The sequence below is a fragment of the Gorilla gorilla genome, chromosome Y (genome assembly GCF_029281585.2).
Source record: "Gorilla gorilla gorilla isolate KB3781 chromosome Y, NHGRI_mGorGor1-v2.1_pri, whole genome shotgun sequence".
Taxonomy (NCBI): Eukaryota; Metazoa; Chordata; class Mammalia; order Primates; family Hominidae; genus Gorilla; species Gorilla gorilla.
In genome coordinates, this window is record NC_073248.2 from 14,934,799 (window position 1) to 14,947,094 (window position 12,296).

Here is a 12,296-nt window from a genome sequence, read left to right on the forward strand (position 1 = left end):
CCCCCAAACCCGCGCGTGCCCAGTAGGCGGCCTAACTTCTGGTACCTGGGCCTGCTCTGGGATCCCCGGGATGCCCAGGAAAGAATGGCATTTCTCTGCTGTGTGGAGTCTCTCACCGGGCCTAGACCTAGAAGGCAGGAATCCCAGGCCGGTCAGCCCGGTGGAGTGGTCGGGGGGAAGACACACCCCTCCATAGCCAGCCAGGGGTTCCCCGCGAAAGATAGGCCACTGCCCTGCCCTGGCCCGACCCTGTCCCAACCCCGCATCCTAAAGTTCCTCCAGCAGAGCCCCGTATTCTTCCTCGCTGAGGGGTGCTTCCAGCGAGGCCGCCTCTTCCAAGGCTTCCAGCTCCCCCGGGACCTCCGTTTCTAGGAAAGGTTGCGCCTGCTGCAGACATTCCGGGCTCTCCAGGAGCTCATCCGGCAGCAGGCCGGAGGGGAGTGCAGACGAGCTGCCAGCTCCTGGAGCGCCTGGGAGGGCGCCGGGATGCCTTGTATTTGCCCCTGCAGCGTGGAGGCCACTGGGGGCGCGGGCTGGCGAGGTGGAGCTGCCCCAGCTTGGGGTTCCCATGCCACCCCGGCGACCTAGGGACCCCGACCCCAGCCCCACCACGGACTCCCCTGGTACGCCGGTGGCACAAGCACACCTTGGCCCTGTGGCACTGCTTGAGCGGGCCCAGGCTGTCCCACCACGCAAGGGCCCGGCAGGCTGTCGTGCTGTGGGTCCCCGTCCTCCCGGCTTTTGCCCAGGTGCGGAGGCTACCGAGGAGACTGAGGGTGGGAGAGCGCCCCTTCCGGAGGAGCCGCGGCGGAGTAAGCAAAATCCCCAAGTGCCGGGGTAGGTTGGGAGATCCCCTCTGCCGGCGCGGCCTGGCTGGGCTGGAGCACGGGGATGGCCCTCGCTCCCTGGCTCACGAAAGCCCCCTGTGGGAGAGCCTCAGTTGCGCAGGGCACGTGGGGTGAGGAAATCCCCGTTTCTGGGTGCTCACAGAGCTCCGATAGCAAACAGTCAGCATGACACATCTCTGAACTCATCAACACAGTGATGTAACTCTTGTCTAGTCTCTGCCTACAGGGGCTTTGTGACATATCTCTGCACTGATCACCCAGGTGATGGGACTCTTGTTTAGGCTCTGTGTATGGGGGCTTTGTGACATACCTCTGCACTGATCACCCAGGTGATGTGAGGCTTGACTAGGCTCTGCCTACGGGACATAGTGACATATCACTGCATTGATCACCGAGGTGATGTAACTCTTGTCCAGGCTCTGCCTATATGGGGCCTGTGACATATATCTGCACTGATCATCTAGGTGATGTAACTCTTGCTTACGCTCTGCCTGCAGGGGCATTGAGAAATATGTCTGCACTGATCACCCAGGTGATGGGACTCTTCTCTAGGCTCTGCCCACTGGGGGCATTGTCACATATTTCTGCACTGATCACCCAGGTGATGGACTCTTGTCTTGGATTTGCCTATGGGGGCATTGTGACATATCTCTGCACCGATCACCCAGGTGATGTAACTCTGGTCTAAGCTCTGCCTAAAGGGGCATTGTGACAGATCTCTGCACTGATCTCTCAGGTGATGTAACTGTTGTCTAGGCTCTGCTTAAAGGGGCATTGTGACAGATCTCTGCACTGATCTCCAAGGTGTTGTAACTCTTTTCTAGGCTCTGCTTACAGGGGGTATTGTGACATATCTCTGCACTGATCACCTAAGTGATGTAACACTTGTGTAGGCTCTGCCTACAGGGGCATTTTGACATATCTCTGCACTGTCAACCGAGGTGATGTAACTGTTGTCTAGGCTGTGCCCTCAGGGGGATTGAGACATATCTCTGAACTGATCGCGAGGTGATCCAACTCTTGCCTGGTTTTTGCCTACTGGGGACATTGTGACATATCTCTGCACTGATCTCCCAGGTGCTGTAACTTTAGTCTAGGCTCTGGCTACATGGCATTGTGACACATCACTGCACTGATCACCCAGATGATGTAACTTTTGTCTAGGATCTGCCTACAGCGTGCTTTATGACATATCCCTGCAATGACCACCCAGGTGATGTACCACTTGTCAAGGCTCTGCCTACAGGGACATTGCCACGTATCTCTGCACTGATCACCTAGGTCATGTAACTCTTGTCTGGGCTCTGCCTACAGTGGCATTGTGACTTATCTCTGCACTGATCACCCAGTGATATAACTCTTCTCTAGGATCTGCCTACAGGGTGCTTTGTGACATATCCCTGGAATGATCACCCAGGTGATGTATCACTTATCAAGGCTCTGCCTACAGGGACATTGCCACATATCTCTGCACTGATCACCTAGGTCATGTAACTCTTTTCTAGGCTCTGCCTACAGTGGCATTGTGACATATCTCTGCATTGATCACCCAGGTGATGGAAGTCTTATCTAGGCTCTGTCTATGGGGGCATTGTGTCAAATATCTGCACTGATCACCAAGGTGATGTAACTCTTGTCTAGGCTCTGTCTACAGGGATTTGTGTGACTTATCACTGCACTGATCACCTAGGTGATGTAAGCCTTGTATGGGCTTTGCCCACAGAAGGATTTGTGACATATCTATGCACTGATCTCTGAGGTGAAGCAACTCTTGTCTAGGCACTGCCTACAGGGGACATTGGTACATATCTCTGCACTGATCACCAGGTGATGGACTCTTGCCTTAGATCTGCCTACATGGACATTGTGACACATCTCTGAACTGATCAACCAAGTGATGAAACTCTTGTCTAGGCTCTGCCTACAGGGGCTATGTGACACAGCTCTGCACTAATCACCCTGGGGATGGAACTCTTGTCTACGCTCTGCCTACAGAAGGCTTTATGACTTATACCTGCACTGATAACCTAGGTGATGTAACAGTTGTCTAGGCTCTGCCTACATGGGAACTCTCACATATCTCTGCACTGATCACCCCGTTGATGTAACTCACTTCTAGGTTCAGCCTACAGGAGAGTTTTGACATATCTCTGCACTGATAACCCCGGTGATGTAACCTTTGTCTAAGCTCTGCCTACAGGGGCATTGTGACAGATCTCTCCACTGCTCACCCAGGTGATGTAACAATTGTTTGGGCTTTGCCTACAGGGGGCTTTGTGATATACATTTCCACTGATCAAACAGGCGATGTAACCCTTGTCAAGGTTCTGCTTACAGGGGCTTTGTGACATATCTGCACTGATCACACCAGGGAGGAAACACTTGTCTACACTCTGCCTGCAGCACGCTTTACGACTTACCCCTGCACTGATCACTAGGTGATGTAACACTTCTCTAGGCTCTGTCTACATGGGAATTTTCACATATCTCTACACTGATCACCTAAGTGATGTAACCCTTGTCTAGGTTCAGCCTACTGGGGATTTCTCACATACCTATGAACCGATCACCAAAGTCATGTAAATCATTTCCAGGCTTTTTGTACAGGGGACATTGTGATATATCTCTACACTGATCACACAAATGATGCAAATCTTCTCTAGGCTCCACAGCGAGGGTGCATTGTGACATATTTCTGAACTGATCATCCAGGATATATAACTATTTTCCAGGCTTTGACGAAAGAGCGTCGGAAGGTGTTGGGAGAGCCTCAGCCGGAATTTCACGGATGCACAAGGGCACAGAGAGGCCAGCGGGCTCCCTTGCACGTCAGCCAGGGTGTGCAATGAGCTCAGGTCTAGCCAGGAGGCCGGCAAAGAGAGCTAGAGGTCTGCTTTCCGCCGCCAGGCGCTCCATGATGGCAGCTGGGAAGCTGCAGGGGCACGGGTGGGCGGGCGATGTTGGCGCGGAGGCACAGAGGAGGTGAGCCGCCGGAGGGGTGTCAGGCCTGGACACTGCACAAGCCCAGTGTTTCGAGGGAAAGGGGTCTCCACCCAGCCCAGGGGAGGAAGCATTTTCGGGGGTGGGGGTTGGGGCTGGTGAGGGGGTGGTCAGGCTGTGGTGGTGTGGTGGAAAGGCATGAGAGCTCTGCCCGGGCTGCTCCCACAGCCCAGGCGGCTGCCCGCAAACCCGCGCGTGCGCAGTAGGCGGCCCACCTGCTGGTACCTGGGATGGATCTGGGATCCCCGGGATGCCCAGGAAACAATGGCAGTTCTCCGCTGTGTGGAGTCTCTCAGGGGCCTAGACCTAGAAATCAGGAATCCCAGGCGAGTCAGCCCAGTGGAGGGGGCAGGGGGAAGACACGCCCCTCCATAGCCAGCCAGGTGTTCCCCATGAAAGAGAGGCCACCGCCCTGCCCCAACCCGACCCCGTCCCAACCCCGCGCCCTAAAGCTCCTCCAGCAGAGCCCCGTATTCTTCCTCGCTGAGGGGTGCTTCCAGCGAGGCGGCCTCTTCCAAGGCCTCCAGCTCCCCTGGGGCCTCCATTTCTAGGAAAGTTTGTGCCCGCTGCAGAACTCCGGGCTCGCCAGGAGCTCATCCAGCAGCAAGCCGGAGGGGAGTGCAGATGAGGGCCCGGCTCCTGGACGCCTGGGAGGGCGCCGGGATGCCTTGCATCTGCCCCTGCCACGCGGAGGCCTCCTGGGGCGTGGGCTGGCGAGGTGGAGCTGCCCCGACTTGGGGTTCTCATGCCACCCCGGCGACCTGTTGACCCCGACCCCAGCCCAACCACGGACTGCCCTGGTACGCAGGTGGCACAAGCACACCTTGGCCCTGTGGTCCCGCTTGTGTGTGCCCAGACTGTCCCACCATGCAAGGGCCCGGCAGGCCGTCATGCTGCGGGTCCTGGTCCTCCCAGGTTTTGTCCGGGTGCCTAGGCCACCGAGGAGCCTGAGGGTGGGAGAGCGCCCCTTCTGGAGGAGACGGGGCGGCGTAGGCAAAATCCCCGCGTGCCGGGGAAGGTTGAGAGATCCCCTCTGCCGGCGCGGCCTGGCTCGGCTGGAGCATGGGGACGGCCCTCGCTCCCTGGCTCATGAAAGCCCTCTGTGGGAGAGCCCAGGCACGCAGGGCACGTGGGGTGCGGGAAGCCCCGTGCCCCGCGCGCCGGTGTGGGCGAAGGCGACCCATGAGGGAGCAGGGTGACACCCGCACGGGGCCGCGTTGCACAGGCCGCCTGCCTGCGTGGGCGCCCTTCCAGCCTGTCCCTGGTGCCTGGCCCTTCGATTCTGAAACCAGATCTGAATCCTGGACTCCGGGAGGCCCGTCTCTCTGGCCAGCTCTTCCCTGGCGGCGATGCCTGGAAAGTGATCACTCTCAAAGGCTCGGAGGAGCAGGGCGGTCTGGGATCCGGTGAAGGCAGTCCGCTTTGGCCTGCCTTCTTGCGGGCCTCGTCTCCCGGGCCAGGGCCGAGATCCCGCTGGTGCTGACTCAGCTGGCGTGACCTCTCATCCTAAAACCAAATCTGGACCCTGGGCTATGGAATACCGATGGCCTGGGCCAGCCGTTCTCGGGTGGTGATGTCTGGGTACGGGTTCCGCTCAAAGCAGGCTCGCAGGGCCTCCCTTTGGCTCGGGGTCCAAACGAGTCTCCTTCGCCATCCCCGTCCCCGGGCTTCTGCGGGGAGGGTGCTGTCCGAAGTTGTCGCGAGGGCCGTCGCGGGGAGCCCTGGCCCGAATTTCACAGATGGAAACAGGCACAGAGAGGCCGGCGGGCTCCCGTGCACCTCAGCCAGCCTATGCACTGCGGCAGGTGCAGCCACAAGGCCTGCCCGGACAGTCAGCAAGCGACTCATAAAGGCCCGCAGGCAGGCAGGCTCCACCACTTCATGAATGGCGGTGAGCCCTGGGACAGCCCGCCCCACCCTGGCAGGGTCCCAGGGAGTCCAGGCCTGTGGCCGAGGGGTGGTGGGTTGGGGGAGAGTGCGTGGTGATGGAGGTGGTGGTACCAGAGAGACAAAGAGGAAGGGAGCGAGGGGGAAGGGGTGAGGGTGGCGCGTTTCGGGGGCTGGCTTTCCGGACCTCTCCAGGAATCCCGCAGGAACTGGAAGCCACTCTCTGGGATCCCACGCATCTTCAGCAGGGAGAAACCAGCCTGGGAGGGTCGAGGGGAGTGTGGAACTGAACCTCCATGGGAGTCTTGAGTATTCCAGGCCCTTTCTCCGTGAAGGAGGCCGTGTCTGTGGGTGTCGCCGTTGCCGGGACAGTCTCACACATGCAGGCGTGTGGCTCTTGTTCATTTCCACGTAGGAGACCAGCGCGAGACGCCAGAGAGAAGATGTCTCCCCGGCGTGATGGCCTGACGATGGATTCTCGTGTGCGGCAACATGGGGAGTCTGCAGTGTGGCCGGTTTGGAAACTGGCAAGGAGAGCGAAGGCACTATGCCAGTCTTCCACCCTTCCCTGCATGTTTCCGGGTGCCCGCAGGGCTCCGATAGCAAACAGTCAGCATGACACATCTCTGAACTGATCAACAAAGTGATGTAACTCTTGTCTAGTCTCTGCCTACAGGGGCTTTGTGACATATCTCTGCACTGATCACCCAGGTGATGGGACTTTTGTCTAGGCTCTGTCTATGGGGGCATTGTGACATATCTCTACACTGATCACCCAGGTGATGTAACTCTTGTGTTGGATCTGCCTATGGGGGCACTGTGACATATTTCTGCATGATCACCTAGGTGATTGAACTCTTGTCTAGGCTCTGTGTATGGGGGTTTTGTGACATATCTCTGCACTGATCACCCAGGTGATGTAACTCTTGACTAGGCTCTGCCTACGGGGCATAGTGACATATCACTGCATTGATCACCGAGGTGATGTAACTCTTGCCCAGGCTCTGCCTATAGGGGTCCTTGTGACATATCTCTGCACTGATCAAATAAGTGATGTAACTCCTGCTTATGCTTTGCCTGCAGTGGCATTGTGAAATATCTCGGCACTGATCACCCAGGTGATGGGACTCTTGTCTAGGATCTGCCTACTGGGGGCATTGTCACATATTTCTGGACTGATCACCCAGGTGGCGGACTCTTGTCTTGGATTTGCCTGTGGGGGCATTCTGACATATCTCTGCACCGATCACCCAGGTGATGTAACTCTGTCCTGAGCTCTGCCTAAAGGGGCATTGTGACAGATCTCTGCACTGATCACTCAGGTGATGTAACTATTGTCTAGGCTCTGCTTAAAGGGGCCTTGTCACATATCTCTGCACTGATCACCCAGGTGATGTAACTCTTGTCTAGGCTCTGCTTACAGGTGGTATTGAGACATATCTCTGCACTGATCATCTAAGTGGCATAACACATGTGTAGGCTCTGCCTACAGGGGCATTTTGACATATGTCTGCACTGTTAACCGAGGTGATGAAACTCTTGTCTAGGCTGTGCCCACAGGGGGATTGAGACATATCTCTGCACTGATCCAGAGGTGATCCAACTCTTGCCTGGTCTCTGCCTACTGCAGACTTTGTGACATATCTGTGCACTGATCTCCCAGGTGCTATAACTTTAGTCTAGGCTCTGGCTACATGGCATTGTGACATATCACTGCACTGATCGCCCAGGTGATGTAACTCTTGTCTAGGCTTTGCCTAAAAGGGGCTTGTGACATACCTCTGCACTGATCACCCAGGTGATATAACTCTTCTCTAGGATCTGTCTTCAGGGTGCTTTGTGACATATCCCTGCAATGATCACCCAGGTGATATACCACTTGTCAAGACTCTGCCTACAGGGGCATTGCGATGTGTCTCCGCACTGATCACCTAGGTCACATAACCCTTGTCTCTTCTCTGCCTACAGTGGCATTGTGACTTATCTCTGCACTGATCACCCAGGTGATGTAACTATTTTCTAGGATCTGCCTACAGGGTGCTTTGTGACATATCCCTGCAATGATCACCCAGGTGATATACCACTTGTCAAAGCTCTGCCTACAGGGGCATTGTGAAGTATCTCTGCACTGATCACCTAGGTCATGTAACTCTTGTCTAGGCTCTGCCTACAGTGGCATTGTGACATATCTCTGCACTGATCATCCAAGTGATGTAACTCTTGCCTAGGGTCTGCCTAAAGGGACTTTGTGACATAACTCTGCACTGATCATCCAGGTGATGGGGTTTTTGTCTAGGCTCTGCCTAGGGGAGCATTGTGACATATTTCTGCACTGATCACCCAGGTGACAGACTCTTGTCTTGGATCTGCCTATGGGTTCATTGGGACATATTTGTGCACTGATCACCGAGGTGACGGACTCCAGTATTCGATCTGCCTATGGGGGCATCGTGACATATCTCTGCACTGATCACCCAGGTGATGTAACTGTTGTATAAGCTCTGCCTACAGGGGAATTGTGAGATAACTTACCCCTGATCACCCAAGTGATGTAACTATGTCTAGGCTTTGCCTACAGGGGGCTTTGTGACATAACTTTGCACTGATCACCCAGGTGATATAACTCATCTAAGTTCTGCCTACGGGAGCTTTGTGACATATCTCTGCACTGATCACTTAGGTGAGGTAACGCTTTTATAAGCACTGCCTTCAGGGAATTTTGACAAATTTCTGCACTGGTCACCTAGGTGATGTAACTCTTGTCTACCGTCTGCCCAAATGGGGCATTGTGAAATATCTCTGCACTGATCACCCAGGTGATTCAACTCTTGTCTAGGATCTGCCTACAGGAGGTATTGTGAAATAACTCCACACTGATCAACTAGGCGATGTGACTCTTGTCAAGGCTCTGCCTACAGGGGCGTTTTCACATATCCCTGAACTGATGACAAAGGTGATGTAACTCTTGCCTAGGCTTTGCCTACAGGGGACATTGTGACATATCTCTGCACTGATCACCCAGGTGATGCAACTCTTCTCTATGCTCTGCCTACAGGGGACATTGTGACATATCTCTGCACTGATCACCCAGGTGATGCAACTCTTCTCTATGCTCTGCCTACAGTGGGCATTGTAACATATCTCTGCACTGATCACCCAGGTGATGTAACTCTTTTCTAGTCTCTGCCTACAGAGGGCGTTGTGACATCACTCTTCAGGGATCACCCAGGTTATGTAACTCCTGTCTAGGCTCTGCCTAAGGGGCATTGTGACTAATCTCTGCACTGATCACCCAGGAGATGTGACTCTTGTCTAAGCTCTGCCTAGAGGGACATTGGGACATATCTCTGCACTGATTGCTGAGGTGATCTAAAACTTGTCTGGGCTTTGCCTACAGTGGGATATATGACATATCTCTGCACTGATCACCCAGGTGATGTAACTCTTGTCTAGGCTCTGCTTACATGGTGTATTGTGAGATATCTCTGCACTGATCACCCAGGTGATGTAATTCTTGTCTAGACTCTGCCTACAGGGCATTTTCACATATCACTGCACTGATCACCGAGATTATGTAACTCTTGTATAGGCTTCACCGACAGGGGGCATTGAGACATATCTGTGCACTGATCACCGAGGTGATGCAACTCTTGTCTGGGATGTGCTTACAGGGGGCATTGTGACATATGTCTGCCCTGATCACCCAGGTGATGTAACTCTTGTCTAGGCTCTGCCTACTGGAGACATTGTGACATATCTCCGCACTGATCACCCAGGTGATGTCACTCTTGTCAAGGATATGGCTACACGGGCATTGTGACATGGCACTGCACTGATCACACAGCTGATGTAACTCTTGTCTAGGCTCTGGCTACAGGGGGCTTGTGATGCATCTCTGCACTGATCACCCAGGTGATGTAACTCTTGTCTATGCTCTGCAAAAACGGGGCGTTGTGACATAACTCTGCACTGATCACCCAGGTGATGGGATTCTTGTCTAGGCTCTGCCTACAGGGCCATTGTGACATATCTCTGCAGTGATAACACATGTGATGTAACTCTTGTCTATGTCTGCCTACTGGCGGCATTTTGGCATATTTCTGTACTGATCATCCAGGTGATGGACTCTTGTCTTGGATCTGCCTATGGGGGCATTGTGACATATCTCTGCACTGATGACTCATGTGATGTAACGCTTGTCTAAGCTGCGCTTAAAGGGGAATTGGGACAGGTATCTCCACTGATCACCCAGGTGATAAAACAACTTTCTGGGATATGTCTACCTGGGGCTTTGCGAGATATATTTGCACTGATCACCCAGGAGATGTAACACTTGTTTAGGCTCGGCCTACAGAGGCTTTGTGACATATCTCTGCACTGATAACCCAGGTGATGTAACTTTTGTCTAGGCTGCACCTACAGGGGGTATTGTGACGTATCTCTGCACTGATCACCCAGGTGATGTAACATTTTTCTAGGCTCTGCCTACAGGGGCGTTTTGACATAGCTCTGCACAGATCTCCTAGGTTATGTAACTCTTGTCCACTCTCTGCCTACAGGGGGCATTGTGAAATATCCCTGCATTGATCACCCAGGTGATGGGACTCTTCTCTATACTCTGCCTAGAGAGGGATTTGTGACATATCTTTGCACTGATCACCTAGGTGATGGATGTCTTGTCTAGGCTCTGTCTATGTGGGCATTGTGTCAAATATCTGCACTGATCACCCAGGTGATGTAACTCTTGTCTAGGCTCTCTCTACAGGGATTTCTGTGACATATCACTGCACTGATCACCTAGGTGATGTAAGCCTTGTATGGGCTTTGCCTACAGAAGGTTTTGTGACATATCTATGCACTGATCTCTGAGATGATGCAACTCTTGTCTAGGCACTGCCTACAGGGGACATTGGTACATATCTCTGCACTGATCACCCAGGTGATGGACCCTTGGCTTACATCTGCCTACATGGACATTGTGACACTTCTCTGAACTGATCAACCACGTGATGAAACTCTTGTCTAGGCTCTGCCTACAGGGGCTTTGTGACACATTTCTGCACTGATCACCCTGGGGAGGGAACTCTTGTCTAGACTCTGCCTGCAGGAGGCTTTATGACTTATACCTGCACTGATAACCTAGGTGATGTAACACTTGTCTAGACTCTGCCTAAACGTGAATTCTCACATATCTCTGCACTGTTCACCCGGGTGTTGAAACTCTTGTTTAGGTTCAGCCTACAGGAGCATTTTGACATATCTCTGCACTGATCACCCAGGTGATGTAACACTTGTCTAAGCTCTGCCTACAGGGGCATTGTGACAGATCTCTCCACTGCTCAGCCAGGTGATGTAACAATTGTCTGGGCTTTGCCTACAGGGGGCTTTGTGATATACATTTCCACTGATCAAGCAGGTGATGTAACCCTTGTCAAGGTTCTGCTTACAGGGGCTTTGTGACATATCTCTGCACTGATCACACCAGGGAGGAAACACTTGTCTACACTCTGCCTACAGGAGGCTTTACGACTTATCCCTGCACTGATCACTAGGTGATGTAACACTTGTCTAGGCTCTGTCTACATGGAAATTTTCACATATCTCTACACTGATCACCTAAGTGATGTAACCCTTCTCTAGGTTCAGCCTACTGGGGATTTCTGACATACCTATGCACTGATCACCGAGGTGATGTAAATCATTTCCAGACTATTTTGTACAGCGGACATTGTGATGTATCTCTACACTGATCACACAAATGATGCAAATCTTCTCTAGGCTCTGCAGGGAGGGGGCATTGTGACATATTTCTGAGCTGATCATCGAGGAGATGTAACTATTCTGAAGACTTTGACTAAAGAGCATCGGAAGGTGTTGGGAGAGCCTCAGCCGGAATTTCACGGATGGACAAGGGCACAGAGAGGCCAGCGGGCTCCCTTGCATGTCAGCAGGGGTGCGCAATGAGCGCAGGTCTAGCCAGGAGGCCGGCAAAGAGAGCTAAAGGTCTGCGTTGTGCCGCCAGGCGTTCCATGGTGGCAGCTAGGAGGCTGCAGGAGCACGAGTGGGCCAGCGAAGGTGGCGCGGAGGCGCAGAGGAGGCGAGCCGCCAGAGGGGTGTCAGGCCTGGACGCTGCGCGGGCCCAGTGTTTCGCGGGATGGGGGTCTCCACCCAGGACAGAGGAGGACACATTTTCCGGGGCTGCAGGATGGGGGTCGGGAGGGGGTGGTCAGGCGGGGTTGGGGTGGTGGAAAGGCATGAGAGCTTTGCCTGGGCTGCTCCCACAGCCCAGGCGGCTGCCCACAAACCCGCGCTTGCGCAGTAGGCGGCCCACCTGCTGGTACCCTGGCCGGCTCTGAGATCCCCAGGATGCCCAGGAAAGAATGGCAGTTCTCCGCTGTGTGGTCTCTCACCGGGCCTAGACCTAGAAGGCTGGAATCCCAGGCCGGTCAGCCCGGTGGAGGGGGCAGGGGGAAGACACGCCGCTCCATAGCCAGCCAGGGGTTCCCCGCGAAAGATAGGCCACCGCCCTGCCCTGGCCTGACCCCGTCCCAACCCCGCGTC

The 12,296-nt window shown here is 54.2% G+C and overlaps 2 pseudogenes; both read right to left on the minus strand.

Annotated features, from left to right (window-relative positions):
• Nucleotides 1–267: 267 nt before the first annotated feature.
• On the minus strand, nt 268–1,022 carry LOC129530187 (double homeobox protein 4-like protein 4; annotated as a pseudogene).
• Nucleotides 1,023–4,294: 3,272 nt separating this feature from the next.
• Nucleotides 4,295–6,359, minus strand: LOC129530188 (double homeobox protein 4-like protein 4; annotated as a pseudogene).
• Between the last annotated feature and the right edge of the window lie 5,937 nt (nt 6,360–12,296).